We start from the raw sequence: 25,370 nt of genomic DNA, 5'->3' as shown, positions 1-25,370 counted from the left end.
AACAGCGCTCCCCCCTTCACAGAACACTTGGTTCCATGTGAAGACAAGTTAGGGAATAATCTCCACACTTCATCTCCCATGGTCATCTGCAACCACCTCTTCCTGGGACCCATCTTTGCTTCAGCTTTACCATGCTACAACCCTACTTTCTCAAATCTGGCAAGAAATACATCTTCCACTTTGGAACCCCTGTCCATCCTCATCTCACTCCATCCCCAAAGGTTAATGGCCTCTTTTAGGGAGGATGTCAATGCAGTTTTGACAGAAACACTAACATTGCTGGACATTCCAGAAGAATAAACTCTGGGGAAAAGAAACTTGGCATCAAGGCAAAGCTCAACTTATACACCACAGCAATTTTTGATAGATGTAAATCTGACACACAAACAGAATTTTTATGGCATATCACTACATTTAGATTAAAGTGCTTTTTAATAGAATATGTAATTTGGAAATATAAAAGTGCATTTTAATTGCCCACAAATGAGTTTTTAAGGTACTTAGGAGCATCAAGAACATAAAATGAAAGTGATTAGATAAATTATCCTGCGAAAACTAATACTTAGTTTAAATGGCAATAACTATATGAGGAGTAACTATGTAGTATTAGGACAAAATTCTACAAACTGTGCTAATTAAACAAATCAGATTTAAAGTTACATCTTGTATCAACACATTGTCACCGTTCACATTTAATGGCATTACAGATGATGCAGAGTCCTTGCATTGTGTGTAACAGGGATTTGGGATTGACAACCAGCTTTGGGACTTCTTTACAGAATTTATCATCCATTCTTGTATCAGGCATTGCCATTTACAGTTCTCTTGACTTCACTCAGTGTGATCCATGCTTTTTCTCGTTTCTTCATTGTCTTACTAACACCCTTGGTGTGTCTGCCTCTGTTTCATCTGACCAAAGAAAGTGCTTGTGATTAGAGTTCAGAGGGCTTTACATGGCATTTTTATCTTGCTTTTTCCCCATGTCAGATCATCAAACTGCCCCACTGCAAGTCATTGCTTCATCCATCAAGTTCAAAGTGAGTGAACCAATGAAATTATAAGATCATGGGCCTCTGCTCCATCCTGGCCATTGGATATTAATAGTAGCTTTTGAGTGATGCTGTGGAACCTGCCCAAGACCATTAGAATAGCATCAATATCTAATAAAGTTATGTCGTGCTACAAGGCAAGATTGGGACAACAATTTTCATAAATGCCTCAAAAGAAGATTACAGGGAGCCACAAAAATGTCTGACAAGGAGACTCAACCTAGTCTAGGAGTTCTAAAAAGCTTCTCTGAGGAAAGGATATCTAATCTGAGACCTGGGGGACGAGTAAATTATCCACCGTGGAGAAGACCATTCTAAACTTCTAAAGCAAGAAGGATCATGGACTGAGGATCCGATAGATTAGTGGGGCTGAAGAGAGAAGGAGAAGAGGGTGAAGATGAAGTAAGAGAGGTTCAGATGCTGCAGGGTGATAATCAGAGGTCAGAGTGAATGTGGAGAGAGTCTAGAAGCCATTATAATAATTGGGGACAGAAATGATGTTGGTTTGGACTAGGGTGGCGGCAGAAGAGATGAGGAGAGATGGACATTTAGAAGGTACACTTAACACTGATAATCAGTTTCAAATGGTGTGAGGAAGAGGAGGATGTTTCCAACTAAACACAGTTGGATGGATGGAAGTGATCATTCACTGAGTTAGTGGCCATTAAGGGAAAACTGAGTTGCTGATGGTGGAGGAAAGCGATGAGTTCTGGGCTTACTGAGGTTGAAGTACCTATCAAATATCCAAGAATCACTGTTGAGTAAACCAATGGCCTAAAGCTCAGAAGAAAGATCTGGGCTGGAAATAAAAATCTGATGGTTAATTAAAGATGTTATATGAAGCTATCAGGGTTAATGAGGTTCCCAAGGGAGAGCTTATAAGAGGAAATTAGATTAAAAAAAAAAAATAAGGCTTCTGACCAAGACTTAAGGAACGCCAGTATTTAAAAGTTAGGTAGAAGATAACATGTTAGAAAAGCTAGAGACACAGGAGGATGCCTAGAAGGGTGCTGTCTCCCATAAGCCAAGGGGTTACAAAGTATCAGAGAGAAAATCGCCACTAATAAAGTATAATGAGAAGTCAAATGAAATAAGGACTAAATATGTCTTTGTGGTTTAGGGAAGGCAAGGGGGGGGGGGGTCTCTGGTGACCTTACCAAGAGCCATTTAGAGAGTGAGGAACATGAATAGTGTAACAGCATGAGCTGTTAGTCCTTGAGAGCTAAGGAGGTTCAGGGTGTAGTCAACTCTTCTGAGTTGGTGTAGCCAAATGTCAAGTTTTACCCAAGGCAGTTCCATTTTGGCCTCTTGTCCTGGAGAAATTATCAATAGCTCTCTCCTTCACTCTCAAGAATGTCCTGTTTTGAATGATGAATTATGCATCACTCTGGTGAAGGGCAAGGTGACAGCTAGAAGATGAAATGGGATAGAATAGCAATTCCTAGCTCTCTGGTACAAGAGTGTGGCAGCACAGAGCTGTGAATGAACCCACACTTGAAGGCTGACAGCCCTGAGTATAGTTTTTAGTTCTACCATTTATTGGCTGCAGGACATTGGACAGGTTTGTTTGCACTCTTGGGGCTAACAGGCTTTAAATTTCAGTACAGAGTGAGGATTTCATGCAAAGGGCTAACATATAGTGCTCAGCATATAAAGGTTCCCTTTTCTTTTTCCCTATGATTTGTCCTTTTCTATTTTATTTCCTTCCCTCTCTTTTCTCTCCCCCCCCCCACCCTAAAGGAACTCAAACTCTTTGTGAAAGAGGAAGTTCTTATTTTTATATTTCTAATGTGTCCTCTTTCTGTGTAACATCTGTCACTCTTTGGGATAATTAGTGGCCCAGGCTTCTGTCTCATTATCCTAACTGGGCAAATGTATTGCTACCCAACTCATTCATGTCAGTACATTTTAATCGATACTTACTGAGTATTGCTTGCATCCCAGGCTAGAAATGCTGAGGTGCCACACAAGTATATAGTGTGATCCTTTTCTCAAGAACAGTGTTTTGCAGGGAGAAAGACAACATATTATGCATAATAGTCCTGCTGCTACTATTCCTGCTACTTCTGTCAGTGGCTACCATGTATTAAGCACCTTGGATGCCCTGTGCTAGGCAGCTGGCGTATCTTGTCACATTAAATCTTTACCTTGTGCAAGGTATTACTATAATTGTTTCATCTTACAAATGAGGAAAACTGAAGTTCAAAGAGGTTAAGCCAATGGCTCAGAATTACATAGCTCACAAATGTCCAAACTGGTGTCTAAATCCTGATCCACCTGACCCCACAGCCCATGACCTTTTCATGTCTCAGTGGAACACAAAGTGAATAAAATACTAAGCACACAATAAGTGCTATGTGTGCTCAGGACGGAGAGAGGGTGCCCACTGCAAACCAGCAGCACTGGTGAAGAACATATGAAGAGATGGAACCTGAGTGGCCTGGAAGGATATTTATGCACGTGACTGTCTAAAATAGCCAGCGCACTTTACAACTGGTTAATCTGGACATGTTTCCCAAGGGACTAGATGTATAGATTTTCAGGGTCTTTTACCTCTTCAGTCTTGACTATTTAAAGTAAGTTTTCAATTAAATACCCTTCAAGTCAAATTGGACAGAATCAGCCCTGCTACATTCCAATGGCTCCAAGCTTCCCTGGCATGAACACTCAGCTTTATGAGTGAATATGTGCTCAGGGTTCAGAATTACAGAGTTCACTGCAGTTTGCCAATAGCACATTATTGGTTTTCAGTTCCTGCCTCCAGCACTGAAATGGTACAGTCTTTAGCATGATTTAAAGTGGCCACTTAGAACCTAGCTGAATAATGCTTGACTCTCAGCATGGCTGAAGGGGTACTTAAAGCACAGTCCCTGCAACTGCGTCATCTTCTGCAAATTAAGGTTGATGAATAGCAAGACTGCCTCACTCTGGCATCGTGCCTTTCATCTGAGCAAGACCGAAGCTGTTCCTGGAAAAGACCCAGCTCTCCTTTGCTGCAGTGGTGGGGTGTGCGGACAGAAGGGGCAGAAAGGAAGGCCAAAGTTGGCATTTGAGTTTGCACTGCGAGGAGGGAAGTGAGAGGACTGATATTCATCCTATAAAATAGTATTAACGCTCTGCATGCTCCTGGCACAGGGTCGACATCAGGGATGGGGCTGCAATCATGCTTCCTCTGTCCAGCCAAGTAGGCTCCATTTTACAGGCAAGCCTGCTGGAAAACGGTGATATCATTGGTGGGTGTGGTTGCAGGCACTTTCCCCAGCTTTCTTCTGAAAACAAGCATGCTATTCTTCTACATACGAATTTTCAATCTGGACTCTCTGGAAGCTTGCCATGGCTCTGTGGCCTGTTTCAAAAGTAGAGTTTAGGCTATGGGAATTTTTGTAAGGGATTTCTTCTCCCCTACAATTTACACTGGGAGTAAGGATAGGCTGTCAGTATTTTCTCCTAACTGGTACTTCAGCATGTCCTGTAGTATTGATGTCTTCCTTAGAGCACTCCAGGAATGTGATTTAAAGTAGCCAGAGCCATGGAAAGAAGATGCTTTGTGTTGTGCTCGACATACAGAAGAGTAACCTGTATTGCAGTGCCTTCAGCTGAGGGTTTTTCTTCATGGCTTTTATCATACTTGTAATTACTTGTCCATTCGTGTAGGTTTAAATATTTTTCTACCACACCATTCTATAAACACCAATGACGGCAGAGACCATATCTGCCAAGGTCACGCTGCCTGGATCCAATGACTGTTAATGGTTTCCTGCACGTGGTATGAATAATACATATGTCAACCACATTTTATCCCCTCAACCCCCAACACAAGCTCAGAACTTAACTGTTTAGTCAAGATTATGGAAAAAATTTAAATATGAAATGTTTGATCTTTAAAATTCTTTCTAGAATTATTATTAAAATTATTTTTAGAACTGCCTTGAGGTATGGAGAAAAGTAGGTCAAAACTTCTGGGCCAAAACTGAAGAGGCTGGCTTTTCTCTAGCAAGTGTGCTGACGATCCTGATGTGCTCCGAAGCTGGCTGAGCACTCCAAAGAACGCTGTAGACACTAATTCAGTAGTCAAATTATAGAGAATTTAAGGCTTTGCCACCATCTCCTGGATTTTCATGGATTTGTTTCCAGAGTTCCAGCCACTGCTTGAATCAAACACCCATATAATAGTCATTTAAGTCACCAGCTCACTACAGAATGAGTGGCACTTTCTCCATCAAAACTAGAAATCAACAAGCTAACACCAAACTTTATTAAAAAGCACATTTGAGCTACTTTAAAGTTGTTTATAGAATTAGGGATTCCAGGCAATGGAAAATCACGTTCTTTCCATTAAACTTCAGCAAGAAAGAGGGTAAAGCGGCAAGTATTAGGAAACTGCTATGTTCTAGAAACTGTTCAAAGTGCTACACTGCCACCCAGCAGCCCTGCAGGCAGGCCATAGGGCCACAGAGGAATATTCTCAAGTGTTAAGATTAGTGGAATTCACCGCGCTAGGTTTTGGATTTGCTTGGGACCCATCGCCCTTTTCTTGTTTCCCATTTCTCCTTTTTGGAATGGGATTATCTAATCTATGCCTGTCCTACCACTGCATTTTAGAAGCATATAACCTGTCTGGTTTCACAGGTTCACAGCTGGAAAGAAATTTTTCCTAAAGATGAATCACACCTCAAGTCTCATCTACACCTGATTTAGATAATATTTAGATGAGACTTTGGACTTGGAGTTGATGTTTGGACTGGGTTAAGATTTTTAGGGTTACTGGGATGGGGTCAATGTATTTTGTATATGAAAAGAACAAAAACTGGGGGAGTCCAGAGGGCGGAATGTTATGGACTGAATTGTGCCTCCAAAAATTCATATGCTGAAGCCATAATATAGTAGAACTATATTACGAAAGAGGAAGAGACACTAGAGAGCTCTCTCTTTCTGTGTGTGCACAGAGCAAACTCCAGGTGAGGGCACAGTGAGAAGGTGGCTATCTGCAAGACAGGATGGGAGCCTCACAAGAGATCAATCCTGCTGGCACTTTGATCTTGGATTTATAGCCTCCAGAACTGTGAGAAAACTAATTTCTAAGTCACTCAATCTGTGGTATTTTGTTGTGGCAGTCCAAGTAGATTAATAAACCACCACTGTAAATCCTAACAGTTTCTCTAAAGTCAGCCCACCATTCTAAAAAGTTGTTAATCCATTATCAGCAAATGGTCACTTCTTGTCTCCTGAGTATGAAAACATGTTGCTGGCAGCTTAGAATTAAGAGACACTAAAAATTAAGTCTGTAATCTCCTCAGGACCCAAATTAGACTGCCCAAAATATTTTCAATATATATTTGATAAAAATAAAACAGCTAATGGCCATGACAAAGACAAAAAATAATATAAAGTAACAATTTTTTAAATTTCTACTTTGCTTTGGAATGTACTATAGAATTTTAAAAAGGAGATTTCCTTTCCTATTAATGTTTCACTTGAATTAATTTAAAATGTGCTTGAACCTACTGAGCCACACCAACTGGATAAAGGAGAAATAAGCCTGGTTTCTGCAGGTAATGGACAAGGTGGTGAATTTGTTTGTGAATACTAAAGGCTGACTGTATTTGCATTTTGTGGGGAGTATGAAGTAATTCTCTGCTAAGTAGGGAAGAAAGTCTAATGGAAAGGAAAGGAAGGTTTGGGGCAAAGGTGAAGTCCCTATTCTGTTTCAAACAGATGCCCTTTAGTGGGGAGGCACCCTTAGTGCAGGGTTGGAGGAAGGCATAGAACCTTTTTTTGTGCAGGAAAGTAACAGTGATAAGAACGACAAGTCAAGAGGCTGTGATTAGCAGACCAATGAATAGCCCTTGAGATTTTTCAGGATGTTTTTGCTTTAAGTAGGGAAGAGCATTTCATCATATTTATCAACTGATAGTTGCTGAATGCCCACCAAGTTCACGATTAACACTTGAACATTACAGGTATCTTTAAATATAATTTACAATTCTTATAAATTAGACTGTAATTTAACTGGAGTACATAATATAAAAAATTTTATCCAAACAATAGAAATTCTGCGCAACCAAATATTCTACTTGTGTGATCTTTTCACCAGAAAGGACATGGCTAATTAAGGAAGATTTTTTTTTTCTTTTACTTGTAGTCTTTATTCAAAGTTACTATCTCAGTGCAGTAAATGTATACTCTAGAGACTGGATCAGTGATGAAAAATAAACTTAGAAGACTAAATCCTCCTTTTGCAATGAAAAGCAACATCACTGAGCCTTCAGCAGGGCTTTCTGGGTAAGGCTGGCTGCCTGACCAGTCCCATATACGCCCTGAAGTTTGCTACTTTCTGATTCTGTAACTTTCCATCCTATAATCATGTGTAGGTTGTAAGGACTCAGACTCAATTTTCCAGATGAATTCAGGGACAAAGAATTGGTAATTTGTTACAACAATCTTGACATTTCAAATTGTAACTGAAAACAATCTTCCTTAATTAGCTGTGTTGTTTCTGGTGAAAAGATGAGACAAGAGCAGCGTATTTCACTGAGCAATATTTCTATTTTGGTGTTTTTCAAAGTACAGTCCTTCAGTCCCAAATTGATGTACATATATTGTTTTCTCAGCTTACCCCACAGAGAAGATTCAAATATGAATAAAACTCTACAACTCTACTTAGGAAATAAAGAGTTTTCCCATAATAGAACTAATTACCCATATTATCCATGATAGAATTATTATGAGAGCGGTATTGTGAAAAATCTTTTTCTTCTTTTAATAGGCAAACATATTATTTAAAAGCGACCTTTCTGAATATGGGGGGAGTCTTTAGAGAAAGAGTTAAATCATAGTTCGCATTAAATGTGCATTTGCCTTCAAGTATTCTGAAATTAAAATTGTAATTTTTTCCTATAAATATATGCTAAAGCATTGTGCTTGCCTAGGCTTTTATTAATATATGTTTATTTCTGCTTTTCCATTTCCCAACCACCTTATAGATTATGTATAATATTTAATATATAGATATATTTAACAGACACACAATTTATAGGAGAAAACTGCAGTCTGGTGGTGGACAGAAGAGTTTTTCTAGGGAATCGGTGCAGCAGAGCTGCTTTCAGTAGCGAAAACAGAGGCTTCCTCCCTACATCCTGCTCCACCCCTCCTCACCCAAGCTTTTGTCCTGCTAGAGGTAAATTCTCCCAGGAACACAACACAAGGTGGTGCTGTTGTATTTGTGCTAAACCTGCTGCAGGCCCAGCCACTGAAGCTATCTGCACATTCGATCTGAAAGCGCTAAGTAAGTGCGGAAGGCAGGGAGGGGTCGGTTTTTCATCCGTAAGTGTTTACAGCATAGTTACCGTCTCAGATAAGAAAAGTTACGTAGAAAGAAGGAGGAAGAATGTATGTTTCTTCTACTGAGGAAGCTTCTGCGGAAAACAGCTTAACAAAAGAAAGTGAAAGTGCCAGTGGGTTCCTTTGTAACTAAATTACTGAAGCACAGAATGCTGGGGCTAGAAGAGATATTAAGATGTTATCTAACCCATTTCCCTATTTTCTTATAAAACTTCATTTAATTATCAGCCGGTTAAATTTTTCCCTTGGTTTTAAAGTTTCCCAGCGAAGGGAATAAGGCAAATTAACAATCCCTAGCGTCAATCCATCTCCACTCTGTCTGTGGCGGGGGTTGTAGCCCCACACCACCTCCCACGCCTCTCACTCCGAATTCACATTCGCAGGGGACAGAAAGGATTTCATCATCGGGTGGCTAGTGAGGAGCAAAAAAGGACTAGAAATCAGGGAGCTTCTCCTCCCTCATCTGACCAAGACAAGGGGCCCTCGGATTCAGCATCTCCAAACTGAAGAGGTTAGACTAGTATCCGTGGTTTCCCCAAACAGTTGGCTTATAGAATCACCTGGGAATCTTTTTAAAAAAATACAGATTACCAAAGCCACACCCACAAAATTCCTCAGTCAGAAAATACAGGGCAGGGCCTAGAAATTGCACTTAAAAACTAGAGTGCTTTTTTGTCCCCTGGAAAACTCTTTTCTTATCTGAAGATGGGGAAATTAGATTTAAGTTCATAGGCAGGGAGCCCAGCATAAGTCTAATGACTGGTGAGTAGGTAGCACTAGATTAAGCGGCCCCTAAATCCCATCTGGCTTTAAAGCTCTCAGTCATCCTTAACATAAAAGCCCTTGAAAAATAAAAGTAAACTGTACCAGGTCCAGAGTGATATCCTCTTGAACTGTAGTCCCAGCCTTTGAGCAATCTGTTGTGTATAGATCTAAAATTAACTGTTTTCTAGATTTTTCATATCTATGAAATTGGGAAGTATTACCATGGTAAAAATCTAATAATAGTGTATGTGTTCAGCTTTCTTCCTACATGCTATTTTATTTTCCTATAACTGTAGCTATGAATTGGTTGACAGTTATGAAAACAGTATTTTAACCATTTCAGTTTTTATTCTTATAAAACTGGAAAGAAGCTAGTCAAATACTTGGTCAGTATATAAGTTTATTTATAAGTCACATTCTGGCAAGTTCATGTGCAGAGGAGTCACTCACAAAAAATCCTCTAGGAAAATTTGCCTTTCTGAGTCTTTTAAACTGTCTAATTTACCAACGTGAAATTCAGTAACAATGCAATTCAGATCATTCACATCCCAAGTCTCATCTGGAAGAATCAGATAATTGAAGCAACATTTGTTTACTCTAGTTTATAGTATCGAGGTAATTAATTCTGCTTTCCATTTCCCCTTGCTAATGTAATGTGACCTCAATGTTATTTTCGAAGTAAATCGATTAGGAGATTTGGCTTGCATATGCAAGTCTCGTGTAAGTGTAATTATTCCAGCAAACAGAAACCTATATACTCTTTGCAAGCTGTAGTCTTGATGCCACTTTCAGATATTTGGATCTTATATTTGGTTCTTATTATTTGTAGTTTAAAAGCCATTTACAGGTATAATTAATTTGTTCCTCAGCAATCTTAAGATCAATGTTTCCACTCCATGGATTGAATATAAAAAATGATGCATGGGACCAACAATAGCATTTAGTTAAAGTCAGTCAATGTCAGAGCTAACCTCAATTAAACACACTGTAGGTCATCTATCTGTTAGATCTTTCAAACCATCTCTCAAAATTTGGTCCAGCTACCATTGTTTATCAGTTACAAATTTCCATATTCCTCTGCTGCTCAGTCATGCTGTTCCGAATTATCTCTAAGTCCATGTCTTGTAATTCTCTGTATAATTACATCTGCTTCTCCTTGATTTTCCATGAGCTTGTTTCATCCTTTCAAGATGGCTTATGAATGCATTTGTCCCCTTTATCAGAAGGACACCAGCCCGGCAGCTCTGTCTCACTGTGACTCCCAAGCCCCAGTGAATAAAAATAGCTTTGTGTCCTCCAGAGTTCTCTGAGCCATTTCAGAAGAAAGAATGACTGTCATGGAATCACTATCATTTGTAATGTCCTCTCTAAGAGACAGCCACGGGGGGGGGGGGGGGACGGGACCGTAGAACTATTTGTGACCTCATGAAACACAAAAGAAAAGAAAATGTGCCCAGAACAATACAGCTTTTCTTTATTGTACAGTCCCAGCTTCTTCAAGCCCCAGTGACTTAAGTTACTGGACTTGGTCCCGGTCATGTAGAGGTTCTGAGCGTAAGGAAATCAGTTGCCATCCCAGTAGTTAATGTGAAAATTTCTCTGTATTCTGAACCAGGTTGCCTGCCTTCACCTCCATTCCTACTGCTGTCTCCTGAAAATTCAGGATGCTCTGTCCCTGGATACTGAAAACCTTGCTCCTCCTCCACCCGGAACCCATTCTCAGGGTTGTACTGAAGCTGGGACCCACAGTGTGAGATGTAGTTCTTCATTCAGCCATTTTTTACTTTGTCCTATATCAAGTTCCTGAACATCTCTGGGCTTGAGAAACCCCACCTATAAACTGGAAACCGCATCTACCTCCCAGTGTTGTTTTTGTGGAATTAACAATCCCACTATGTGAAATATTATGAGCACAGTCTGTAAATTGTGTGTTGCTGCACAGATGTGAGGAACTGTTAGACACTGATTATTGAGAGCAGTGGCCCCCAAGTGGGAGCCCCAACTTCAGGGGTCCCCAGCAATCAAGTGAGGCATGGAAAGAGAATGCTAGAACTCCTGTGTATTAGAACAGTCACATGTTCTAACCATGTATGAATGAAAAAAAAATTAGAGATATTAAGCCTTCACAATATTTAATACATGAATTAAAGCTGATGGCTTCTCTAGTCTGCATCTGAAATGGTCATGGGTACATGAGCTATTCTGAGGCGCCTGCTGGTGCCATAAGAGAGTGCTGACAGTGGAGTCCTCACACACCTGTGTACATTCTGCACATCGCTACATGCTGCAGTTTGTGTGTGTCCTGTGTGGCTGGTAGAATAATGCCCTGCCCAGTGTCTGGGGATCCTCAGAACCTGTGAATAGGTTACCTCTCATGGCAAAAGGAACTTTGCAGATCTGATTAAGGATCTTGAGATAGGGAGATTATCTGGATTATCTAGGTAGCCCAACGTAAGATTCTTATAATAAATGAACCAGGGAGGCAAAAGAGTCTCAGTGAAAGATATGACAAGAGGTCAGTGATGCGATTGCTGCAAGGTGGCCACAGGCCAGGGAACGTGGTAGCCTCTGGAAGCTGGAACAGTCAGGGAAACAGAATTGCCCTTACAGCCTCCATAAAGAACACATCCTGGCTGACACCTTGATATTAGCTCAGTGAGAACCATTGTAGGCTTCTGATCCCCAGAATGTAAGTTAATAAATTTGTGTTGTTTAAGCCACTAAATTTATGGTAATTTCTTGTAGCCACAACAAAAAGCTAACTTATTATGTTAAGTGGATTTGTGAATTCTATTATCTAGTTTTAACTAAACTGTCACCAAATGTACAAATGTCCTCTAAAGAGATTTCTACAGAAAAAATGTTGCTGAAAGACAGCTCTAATATTGCAAACACAAGTGAACAACAAGAAACTGGCAGGGCTGAACCTCATTTTACTTTTAAGTATTTTGAAGTGAAAGCAGTGATGGGCTAACATATTTAATCCTATTGTTTTCACTATAATAATTTAAGTGAAGACAATGGCTTTTATATCATGAATACATAAATATTCATAAAAATTACTTTTAACATATGGCCTTTACTAAAGCTTTTTAAAATCAGCCTTTTATCTTTTAGATAATTGCAGATTCATATGTAGTTGTAAGAAATAATATAGAGACCCCACATACATTTAATCCAGTTTCCCCAAAGGTGATGCCTTGCTGAACTGTGAGGTAGTATCACCACCAGGATACTGACACTGATACAATCCACTGACCTTATTCCGATTTCACCAGTTTTATACGCACTCATTAGGGTGTATATTTAGTTGCAGGCAATTTTATCACTTGTGTAGATTTGTGTAACTACCACTACAGTCAAGTTACAAAATACTTCCATCACCGCAAGGATCAATCATGATACTCATTTACAGTCACATCCACCTCCCCCTTACTTCCTCCTAACCTTTCGTAGCCAGTTATCTGTTTTCCATCTCTATAATTTTGTCATTTCAAGAATGTTATATGAGTGGAACAATTTAGTTATGTCAAGTCTTTGAGACTGGCTTTTTTTCACTCAGCAAATTTCTCTTAGAATCTATCCAGGGTATTGCTATTGCTAGTTTTTTACTGTTGCTGTACCAAATCACCCCAAAGTCAGCCACTTAGAACAATACACATCGATTAGCTCACATTTCTGAAGTTCAAAAGTCTAGGAATAGTTCAGTTGGTACCCTGCTTAGAATCTCACAAGGCCTCAGTCAAGGCTGTGTTTCTTTCTGGAGGCTCTGGGGAGAAAGTGGTTCCAAGGTCACTCAAGTTGTTGGCCAAGTTCAGTTTCTGGCACTTGTGGGACAGACGTCCCAATTTCCATGCTGGCTGTCAGCTGGGAGTTAGTCTTGCTCGAGAGGCTGCCTGTACCCTTCTTATGCTCTCCAGTGCACCACCCCCCAATTCCTGGCAACAGCAGATGAGTCTGTCTCATACTTGGAATCTCTCTGACTTCTTCTGACCTATCACTCGCTCAGACTCCAGCTAGAGAAAATTCTTTACTTTGAAGAGTTCATGTGATTAGATTGGGTCCACCCAGATAATCCAAAATAATCTTATTTTAAGGTCTGTAACTTTAATTATACCTGCAGAGTCTCCTTTGCCATGTAATATAAGATAATTGCCAGTTCCTTGGATTAGAGATAAAACATCTTTTTTTGGAGGGGAGCATGATTTTTCTGTCTACCACATTGTACAAACCAGTAGTTGGTCCCTTTATGTTACTCAATAGTACTCCGTGGTTTGGGTATACCACAGTGTTTAACCATTCATCCACTGAAGGACTTTTGAGTTGTCTCCAGTTTGGGGTTATTATTAATAAAGATGCTACAAATGTTCTTGTATGTGATTTCACGTTAACATACACTTTTCATTTTGGCGTAAAAGCCCAGGAGTGCTACTGCCGAGTCATATGGCAAGTTCAGTTTTATTAGAAACTGCCAAACCATTTTCCAGAGAGGCTGTGCCATTTTACATTCCAACCAGCAAACAATGAGTGATTCAGTTTCTCTGCATCCTCATCAGCGTTGCTGTTATCACCACTTTTTATTGTAGCCATTCTGATAGGTGTGCAGTGCTATCTCATTGTGGCTTTAATTTACATTTCCTTAATGACTAATGATGCTGAATATCTTATCATGTGCTTCTTTGCATTCTCTTCAGTGAAAAGTCTATTCATATCTTTTGTTCATTTTCTAATTGGATTATTTCATTATTTTTTTACTGTTGAATTTTGACAGTTTGATATAGTCTAGATACACGTTCTTTGCTGCATGTGTGGTTTGCAAATATTTTCTCCCAGTCTGCAGTTTCTCTCTTCACTCTCTTCACATCAGCTTCATAGAACAAAAGTTTTAAATTTGATTAGGTCCAATTTATAAATTTTCCCTCTTATGGACTCTGCTTTTAATGGCAAGACTAGGAAGCCTTTACCTAGGCCTAGATTCTGAATACTTTCTCCATGTTGTTTTCTAGAAGTTTTATAGTTTCATGTTTTACATTTAAGTCTATGATCTATTTTGAGTTAGTTTTTCTTAAGTATGAGATTTAGGTAGAGATTCCTTTATTCCCCCCCCCCCCCCGGATACCTAATTGCTTTAGCACCATGTATGAAAAAGGTCATCCATCATATGTTGCAATGCTTTTGCACCTTTGTAAGCAATTAGTTGGACATCTTTTTCTGGGTGTATTTCTGCATTCTCTATTTTGTTCCACTGATCTGTGTATCTGTCTCTCCACTTGTACCACACTCTCTTAATTAGTTAGCTATATATTAAGTTTTAATATAGGGCAGAATGATTACTCCAACTTTATTCTCCTTCAAAACTGTCTCAGCTGTTCCGGATTCTGTGCCTTTCCATATAAATTTAAGAATTCATTTATCTATATCTACAAAAAAAACTCTGCTGGGATTTTGACAGGAATTACATTAAACCTGTAGTCAACTTAGGGAGAACTAACGTATTTACAATTTGGGGAGAACTGTTGAGTCCTCCACTCAATAAACATGGTATATATCTCTCTGTTTATTTAGTTCTTCTTTGGTTTCTTTCAACAGCATTTTGTAACTTTCAACATACAGAGCCTGTGTGTGTTTTGTTAGGTTTATACCTAAGTATTTTATATTATTTGGCATAATTGTAAATGGTATTATGTTTTAAATTTCAGTTTGTTTATGGGTTATCTATCAAACCCTTTTTACTTTCTATTTTTGTATATGGTTCATGTATTTATAATCCAGGAGAAAAGTTGTAATGTATAAAGTTTATAAATTAATATGTCTCTTCAGGGTGCTTGTCCGAATTTTTAAAATAACTGGCCAACATTTTCGGAGGCCATTTATTTAGCATACCAAAACTACTTTGCATGAAAATTCTAAGAGAACAGACAAATTAGAGGCATCCCAATTTAGTTACAGTTCAGGCTTTTAAGTAGTAAGTTTGACTCAAAGATTCTTTGGTTTGTGAACTCTCTACTAGATTTCTTGTTTACCCATTGGGATTACTCTACTGCCTGAAATTTTAAGAATCTTAAAGACTTAACTGGCAAGGAAGCTTGAGATGATCTATTAAAACCCCCACATTAGCAGATAAAAAACAGTGGGTTCACAGATTTAACTTGCATTTTTTTCTTCCTTGACTTACTATGTTTTCACTCTGGCTCAGTCAAAAGATATTTTCCAAACTACCCTGTACTTTGTGTATCAAAATCAGTCCATGAATGTGTGTCGACTACATTCTTTTCTGGTATCTTCTGAAAATATTTTTCTCTAACACATTCTTCATGCATGTTCTTATCCCTCTGTCAAGCCTTGTCTGTCTGCTCTTTGTTATTTGTCACTCACTCGTAAGTTGCAAGCCTTTCATCTGAGTCTAGTCAGTACCTCTCATCTGTAGCAAGGCATTGCAGACTCATTTTCTTTCTTTCCCAACACTAATTACACATGATCTACAAACATCTTCCTCTCATTGGAGCACTCAGCACTTCCTGAGTAGTCAGGAAGAATATACAAATTCCTAGATCATAACATTGTTTAGAGCTACATGAGACCTTGGAACATTTGTTTCAGAGACCCAGGGACTTTAAGGGCCCACTGGCTTCCCTGTTCAGTTGGAGCTCTTCTCAATCCAGGAAAATTCTGTACAGACAGAAGTGGGAATGGCATTTGAGTTGGGTTAAACACTGAGGAATTTTTTTATGATCTAAATGCCAGTGGTGCAATTTCATATTCAGACAAGTATTTATTGCAGAAATTTCATGGTTTAAGGGGACGAGGAAGATTATTTGAGAATTGCTGTTGTTTTCTTACAAACAAGCTATTCTTAAGTTGACCCCCAAACTCCAATTCCACCTTGAACATGCTTTTAAGAAGACTCTTAAAGTAGATACAGAAAATGCTCAATAAATTATTTATGAATGGAATGAATGGGAGATAGCCAGTTACTGTAAGGTCTAATCTATATATTTTTATATTGTGGATGTCTATAATTCCTAATGATGTTTTTCTAACTTGATCTAAGGGTAACTCAGGAAACCTAAAGGGTAGGAAGTAGAACTGTCAGGAGGAAAGGCAACTGGTTTCTTTTTCTTTATCTTCCTGAAGCCACGTGATCTTGCACATTTGCTTCATTCTGGGCATCTTTCTCTTCAACCTAGATTTTATCATCATCATTTCTCCATGCATATGGAATAATATGGACACCCCATATTGGACCCCCAAATGAGTTACCTCTGTTTCCACTTCCAATAAGAACTTAAGTGGATTATTATCTTAGATTCCAAACCAAATTCCCAGGAGAGAATCTGACTGGTGTAATTTGGCTCATGAAGTTAAGAAGACACCTTAAACGAGGACTACTTCAAGGGATATCTTATGCTCATTAAGGGGTACAGGGATAGTGTCCTAGAGGAAACAGCAACTGACTGAGATCAGGCAGAGATAATATTATCTAAAGTCTGGGGAGAGCACAGCACACCTGGAGCACAGAAAGAAGTTCAGGATAGCTAGAACTTAGGTATGGTGGGAGGGGGTGGTGAGAAAAGGCAATCCTGGTGCCTCCAGAGGGTAGAAGAGGCCGGATAACAAGGACTCTTGAAAGCCGTGCTAAGGAGTGACTTTTAGTGTGGTGGTCTTCCTTGATGTAAACTTCAGCATTAAGAATATTGCATCCCATTCCCTCCTCCCCCAAATCACCAATACTGACTGTACTGAATCCAATCACATCCTTAATTAGCATACTTTGTTTTGGTTTGTGCCATGTGACTTTCTCCTCTGTTGTCTTCCTATAACTGTCCTCTTCTGTGCTTTCTCTGGTTCTTGGTTGAGGTATAGGCATATAGAATCATGGTTTCACACAGAGGTGAAAACATGTTTAATTTATACTACTTTTCTAGTTGATGCCCAACATGTCTTTGACCTCTTTGATGTACTGGGGGGAAAAAGCCAAGTCTCTTGACTGAGCCATCTAATTTTATTCCCAGCAGAGGATATAAATAGAGTGAAAGACAATCCAAGGCATTAGAATAACTTATGTATTTTCAGCTTTTTTCCTTTGAGACTTATCCCCAAGCATGATTCTGAAGGTCATGACAATTTGGAAAATTCCATTTCAAGGCAACTTTCCCTAAAATAATAAGGGAAAATAAGCACTAAGACACACTGACAGAAGAGGTGCCAGGTTAGTTACTTAAATTTGGTTTGCATAATGTGTTTCATACAGGACATTGCTGTATTTTGAAATATTTTATAACAATCCCCACTCTCACTTCATTCACTGAACTACACAAAAACAAAGGTTTTTCTGGACTATTTCCTCATGTTCATCAATCTTGACTCCAAGGCAAAAACCTATAATGAAATTTCTCACGCTAGTTTCCCCTCTTTCAAATCCATGTGAATTTTTCCTTTAGTGTTTCTGGATGTAGCTTCTCATTTCCAACATCCAATAAGCTGTGTTTTGAACTACCTTACTGAATTCCTTCCTTACTAGTTTCTGATCATTTTAATGGTGGCTCCTTTCCTTTCAGGGGCTTGGACCAAGAACAAAGTTAGGTTTATTTGAATGCTGTTACCTTGAGACAAATGAGAGTACACTAGGTGGAGGGGATCCACTGAAGGACAGTATGAATGGCTGTACCCTCTTTGTTCCCCAAAGCCATAGGAATACCCACTGTGCCCCTGGTTACTTCCTTGCCTTTTTTCTGGAAGTGTAACTAAAAATGTATCTCAGAGGGCTGATTGGGTTCTTGCTTTGTAATTTCTGTCTGTCTCTCTTCTTAGGATGTGAAGATAAAAGTTAGCTGATTCTCAGGCACACTGCTATTCTTCTTTCTTGGAAGACCCTTAGGGACTACCACCTTTAGTAATTCAATACTAAGAGTCAATTCCAGTTTAGAAAATAATTGGAGATAACTGGTCCTTGCTGAAATTTTAACTTGCAAACTTTAAGAAGCTGAGTTCAAGAGTGAAGGAGTAGAGATTCTTTTTAACTGCATGACTAAATGTTGAAGCTCTATGATGTTGTAGTTTTCCTTAGCAAATTTTATAGTGCTGGCTCAAGTCTATCATTGAGCTGACTTTTACCCAAACTGGCACTTTATGAATAATTCACACTTATGGAAGTACAAAGTCCATGAAAAAATTATTATTTTTGCTACTGACTTGAATAGCCAAGATACTTGTCATCTCTCAACATTAATTTTTGATGGCTTGCTTCTTGGATAACAGAAATAAAGCCAGAAAGGGCTGAAAGGACAAGAAATATTTCTCCTTTTGTGCTTGAAGCTATACAATTCCAGTTTTCCCTGACATATAAATAAGTATCTGATAGAGAACAAATCATGGCACCAAAGAGTGACAGACCCCAAAAAGGTGAGACTGAAACCAAAATGCAATGGATACTTTGACATTAAACCAGATAAGCAATAAATAGATTAAATGTTTCTTAAATTTAATTTAATTTAATATTTGGAAATAGTCAAAGGATTTAAAAATTAAATCTCAATAATGTTTCTCAGGAATTTGAACCAAAAATAAATTCAAGTCACCTGAATTACCAATAAGAGTTGTGCTTTTCAAAACAAGCCCATTCATTTTTAGGGATAGGACAAAGAACAGACTTAACCCTCTGTTTTCCCACACAGTTTTACATTAAGCGATTTTCCTGATCTATGTGAAACTTATTCATTAGAATATTTTTATTTTGCTGCTCTTTTTATACATCTTATAACTACGAGATACACCTGATGTCAGAAAAAATTCTGCTTTGTGTTGTTCATAGCAACTTTCTCCTTAAGAAATTCAGGGGACTTTCCAGATCTAAAGTACACAACCCAGCAAGCTTTCTATTACGTTAGGAAATGACATAGCACATAAAAGTCATAAACACCTCCTCACTTATGCATCAGCTATACTTTCATTTTCATGATTCATGAGATATACTCTCTCTGCTGTTATGATCCAACTGCTTGAAGATACAAAAGCAATATAAAAACACAACAATGACAATATAGAGCTTTCAGTCTTCTAGTTTCTTTATTTAATCAAATTTTTCCTAAAATGGATCATTTCACCAAAGTTGGCTCTTTGTTTAGATATAAATAAATATATATATATTTGTATTTTATATTTTCCCTATCCTACAATAAACTGTAGATCTTGTAGTGATATGGCATGTATTCACCTTGAAGAGTATGACCAAGGATTTTCTTCCTTAAAAGATGAATTTTTCAATCACAATGCTAAGAGCATTTCCTTAGGAGAGCTGAGAGGCATCTTGGCATGGAGCAACGATTTGCCAATTTGCAGAAGTCACACAAAGGGCAAGATTTTGTGATGGTCCTAAATACTTAGTTCCAAAAAAAATTCTGTGTTGATATATAACATAGAAAAATTGATTAACACCCTTCTCTGTGGCACAATGTTCTCAGATATTTTTGTTGTGTTACAAAAAAATTAGTCTGTTATTTATTTATCAGAACACGTGCCGCACACACTACGAAGATTCCTCCCTGCACTAGTGATACTCTGGGCTCTCCACACTGTCTCTTTCTAGAAGTCTGGGGGGAAACATTGTATGCTTCTCAAACACAGCATTAGTCCTTTGGAATGAGTAGGAAATAAGTACCAGTGTCCTCATTTTCGATAGGGATACTGGGACAGGAAAAATTAATTTATTAGCTAAATCTCTGTTTGGTAAAGCAAAAAATTTAAAAAAGGAAAAGAGACAGTTTTCCAGATAGTTGATGCAAAACCATGTGATGTTCTGAATAGCATGAGTATCTTTCAATGCTTCGTATTTGTAGTTCCTGTTTTAGTTTTAAGGACACGAAAGAATTAAAATAATGAGCACCCTAAGTTTAATACTCCATGTTTAATTGCTAGAGATCCTTCATCTGTTATAAAATAGAAATATAATCAGGAGTGGTGTTTTTAATTACATATAAATTTCACGGTTTTCAAAACCTAGGAAAAAGTAAAGTAGTACGGAAAGACAGAAAGAAAGTTTTGTGAAAAGAAGCATTCACTTGGAGGTTTGCACTTCTGGTTTGCTTTCCTTCATTGAACAGATAGAACAGATGACACTTTCAAAGCAGAAGTAAGTTGGTAGTGAATTAAACCACACAGCACATCAAATAGGTAAGTCTGGGCATCCTTATCAGCAAACGCCAATGTGGATAATGAGAAATGCAGAAGCAATATATGTAGTTTGCTTTTAAATAAATAAATAAATAAATGTGTACAAGGAATGTATCAGAGAACTAAGTGTAAGAGTTAAAAATTTAAAACTCTTAGAAGAAAACATAGGAGCACATTTTCATGACCTTGCGTTAGGCCATTTTTTTTTTTCTTAGATATGATCCAAAAGCAAAAGTGACGAAAGGAAAAAAAAAGATAAATTGAACTTCATCAGAATCTAAACCTTTTGTACTTCAAAGGAAACTTCCATAAAGAAAGTAAAAAGATAACCACAGAATGGGAGAAAATATTTGCAAATTATATATATATATGGTAAGGAAGTTCTATCTAGGCAATATAAAGAACTCCAAAACCTAACACTAAAAACACCAATAATTTAACTTACAAATGGGTAAAGAACTTGAGCAGACATTTCTCCAGAGAAGATATGTAAAAAGCCAATGAACCCATGAAAGGACGCTCAGCATTATAAGTCATTACAGAAATGCACATCAAAACCACAATGACATACCACTTTGTACCCACTAGGATGGCTAAAATTTAAAAAAAAAAGATAGACAGTAACAAGTGTTGACAAGGATATAAAGAAATTGTAACTGTCACACTTTGCTGGTGGGATAGTAAATTTGTACAACCACTGTGGATAAACAGTTTTGCAATTCCTCAAAATGTTGAAGAGTTATCATATGACCTAGCAATTCTACTCCTTAGTAAATACTCAAAAAAAAATTTAAACCTAATAGCCACAGAAAATTTTATACCTGAATCCTCAGAGCATCATTATTCATAGAAATAACTCAAATAATCATCAGCTGATGACTGTATAAACAAAATATAGTACAGCTGCACAATGGAATTTTATTTGGCTATAAAAAGTAACACTACATACTGCAACATGGATGAACCTTGAAAACATTATGTTAAGTGAAAAAAGCCAACATAAAAGGTGACATACCATATGATTCCATTTATATAAAAAGTCCAGAATAGGCAAATTCATAGACAAAATGTATATTAGTGATTTCCAGGGGCTGGGGAAAAAGGAATGGGGAATGACTGCTAATTGGTATGGGGTTTCTTTTTGAGTAGTGGAAATATTCTAAAACTAGTAATGATGGATATATAACTCTGTTAATACACTAAAACTGACTGAATTGTACACCTTGTAATGCTGAGTTTTAAGTCATATGAATTATAACAAAGCAATTACTTTTTAAAACTTGTGACTAAGAGTCCAGTTTGGGTGGCTAAGAAGTAGGGCAGAGGGAGTTGCAAAACAGATGTAGTCTGATTCCTTACAGGCTGCAGAATCTTTACCCTGATTTTTTTAGAATGCTCTGTTTTCATATTCTGTATACCTCAACTGGACTTAACCTAATGTATTCAAAGTATAAGAAGAAAGGGTCACTCTTCCAAGTGCCAGGGAAATTGGGCACTGCTTTTTGAAGACAAAAAAATCTGCAACAGGTTCCACTCATAAACTTTAAATAAGATAATCTTTCAAATCAAGTAGAATTCTAGAAACTGAAAAAGTTAGCTCAAGGCAAAACACTCAACTAATGAGAAAATTAAGTTGGTTTCATTGTGATTTGATTTTTCTTGTTTGCAGTAAAAATCTTATTCATTCAAAATCAAAGACTGAGTTGGTTGCATATGGAGTCACGGATATTTTTATTAAGACTATAGAATCTCATTGATAAGTCCCATATTTTGCTGGTGGGAATGAAAAATAGTTCCACCATTTTGGAGAACACTTTGGGAATTTCTTAGAAACACATGCGTATACTTACCTCATGACCCAGCAGTCTTAATCCTAAGTATTCACCTCAAGAGAAATGAAAACCTACATTCAATCAATAACTTGTACATGAATGGGGTTTTTTTTTTTTTGGTGTTTATTTGTCATCACCCCAAACTGGAAACAGCCTAAATATCCCTCAGCTGAAGAACGGATAAACAAATTGTGGTACATTTTTGCAATGGAATACAACTCACCAATAAAAATGAGTGAACTACTGATTCATGAAAGAATGTGGATGAATTTAGATACATTTTTCTAAGTGAAAGAAGACAGACTCAAAAGGCTGCATCCTCAGAGATACCAATTATGTAACATTCTTTCAAAGACAAAACTACAGGTCCAAAAAGCATCTGCGGTTGCTAAGTGCTGGGAGTGGGGAGACAGGTTGACTATAAAGTCCATGGGGTATTTTGGGGGGATTATAGAACCAACCCACTCTTGACTGTGGTAGTGGAACATGGCTGTACACATCTGTCAACACTCACAGAAACTATACACTAATACGAGTTATTTTTACTGTGTGTAAATTACACCTTAATACAAAAAGGGAAAAGGGAAAATTTCCCAATGTAGTTACTCACTTTGAATGATAACATTATCTGAATATATGGGCCTGGCACAATGATTAAATCAGAAGTCATTAGTTTATGATCAAAGAAAGTGCTGGTAGTCAAAATGAAGTATGTGAGCTTTCTGGAAGCATATATATAGTTATATATTATATATACACACATATATAAAATCTTGGTAATTCTAAATCTGGAGTTGCCTCAGGTAAAGAATTATTTGGGTTAAACTTAGGGCTAAAAAAAATTCATTGAGTTTTTCCTTTGGAAAAGCATAATCATTGTACTTAATCAAAAAAAACATTATTAATACAACTGCTGAAAATAAATTATCACAAAGATGTTTTAGTTTATTCTCGTCCCTGTTACAAAATTCTACAAGTCTATGCAAGCATGCTACCTTTATAGTTTTGTTCCAGGGGAAGGGAAAAAAAACGGTAGAAATTTCAGTCCTAAAGAGACATTGGTAAGAATTTCGTAAGTTTGGGCAACAGATGGTAGATATTATTTATAAGCTCAACTGTAGAATGCTTACAGAGTGACTACAGAAATAAACGCTGTTTATTGAAGGGGAGGAAGTGGCATTATCTTGTTTAAAATATTGCCGTGTTGCAGAGAGGATACAAATCTCAACTTTGAGTCTGTATCCTTTCTAGTTTTATTAACAATTAGCAAAGTTTCTTTTGTTCAAGTTATTTAGCACATCTAACTCTTTTAATATAGCTTTTATATGCTGGGCCAAACTTTTACTCTAAATGAATGACAACTGCAATGTGTTTATATAAATACATTTTAGCTTACTGTTTTTCATATGTAAGAAAGAGTACCCATATACAGGGATAAGTTCATTAAATTTGCTTACAGATAATATTTGGATTTGTGTAAACCAGATAGTGTTTTGGCTTCCTTTAATCAGAAAACAAAAATTAAAGTAGAGGGAAAGTGAAGAAGCAGAGTGTTATTTATTCATGGATTTTGAATGACAATTGATAATAAGATATGTGGTAGGGGGGCGGGGAAGGGGTTTTAGCAGCTTTTGGTCATTGCAGTTTGTAGGCTAAACATTGTATATGTGATGGTCGATGTGATTCAAACTTTGGCCATAGCTGGTGACTACTGAAGGTTGCCCAGTGCCTGTGAGATATTTTGGAGTACCATCATTACTAGTACTGTAACACAGATGCGTTTTTTCATTTTCACTATTATTTTTGATAGTAGAGGCCCTTTCCAGATTTACTGATGAATGGGTTACAAGTACTGAGATTGTAAAGGGGCAGGGAATTCTCAGATCCAAAGTCTAATCCTTTGGGGGAAAACGTGCAAATGAGGAGCAAAGATTACAAGTTTGATGTTCAAGACTGAAAATGAAGCCAAAGTTTTGCAGCATGGGGTTTTTCCTAGCACTAATGAGCGCAAGTATTTTGTTTAGAAGACAGCTGAATGCATTCACCTGAATCTGACGCCCTCCTCTGCCTACTTTTGCTCTACTCTGCAGAGATGAGTTATGCTCTGCAGAGAAGCCCCCTCCTGGAGCCCGCTGTGTGAAAAGCTGCTTTAGGGGAACAAGGTTGTCATTATTCATCAAAACCAAAGCTGCCTAGGCTTTCCATATTTTATAAATCCAAACAACAGCAAAATTAAGCTATTTGTTGCTATCCAACAGTGGTCCATCTCGCTCCATATTTTACAAGAGCTCCCCAACCATGCCTGTCATCAGGGGAAAGGGTGTTGTCCTCTTTCCAGCCTAGACTCAGCTTGATTTTACAGTTTTTATGGATTTTATGCTTGGAAGTATGTAAGTATGGTTTCAAAATAAAACTCAAAACTAAGGCAAACGAGTCAATTTGCTACCTTTATACTAATATGAGAGTTTTTATTCTTTGAGTTACTCCTGGCAAATTATATTCTGTTTTCTAAGATGTCATTTCCCCATGGTAGAAAATTGCATTAGGGCTCTAGGACTAAGTTAGTGCGTAATATTTTTGGTTTGAAGATTCTGAATCTGGCTTTGTAAAGTGTATTCAGATCAAAGTTAAGAATCAGATTATTTGTTATCTGTTACAAGGGAAATTCAGTCTTCTAATTAGGGCAGCAGACTATGCTTGGTGGTTGACCTGTCTACAATATTTGCCATCCTACTGATGGCCACGGTTGATCCAGATGATCTAACTGAATGAATGAAGATCATCCTCCTTCTTCCTGAGCACTCACGTGGCCACTGCTCAAAGATGCCTGATGCCTGTGACACCAAAGAAAGGGACTGGAAACCTGTTCCATCCCTGAAGAGCCAACTAAAGTCAAAGTATAATAGCTTTAGCTATGACACACTAGTAAGATCAGAATTCTTGTTCTGCAATAAAGTTAGAAAACCAGATCCATGTCTTGGTTACATCTCTTGATTCTGGCTTACCTCCAGTACAGAAAGAGAGAACAGTGCAAACTAAGTGTGCTCAGGGACTGAACTCTGCACAGAGTATCAGCGGAAAAAGGAGTTCTACACAAGAGAATGTTTCTCCCTCACGCAATAAGCCCTGGCTCTTAGGTATGGATAGAAAAGAAACATCACTGTTTCCTATTCCTAAACATGGAAATAAGGGAGGATGTGGAGGAAGATTAACT

Source organism: Camelus bactrianus, chromosome 14, assembly GCF_048773025.1.
Source record: "Camelus bactrianus isolate YW-2024 breed Bactrian camel chromosome 14, ASM4877302v1, whole genome shotgun sequence".
In the NCBI taxonomy this organism is placed as follows: Eukaryota; Metazoa; Chordata; class Mammalia; order Artiodactyla; family Camelidae; genus Camelus; species Camelus bactrianus.
Note: the sequence above shows the minus strand (reverse complement) of the source record.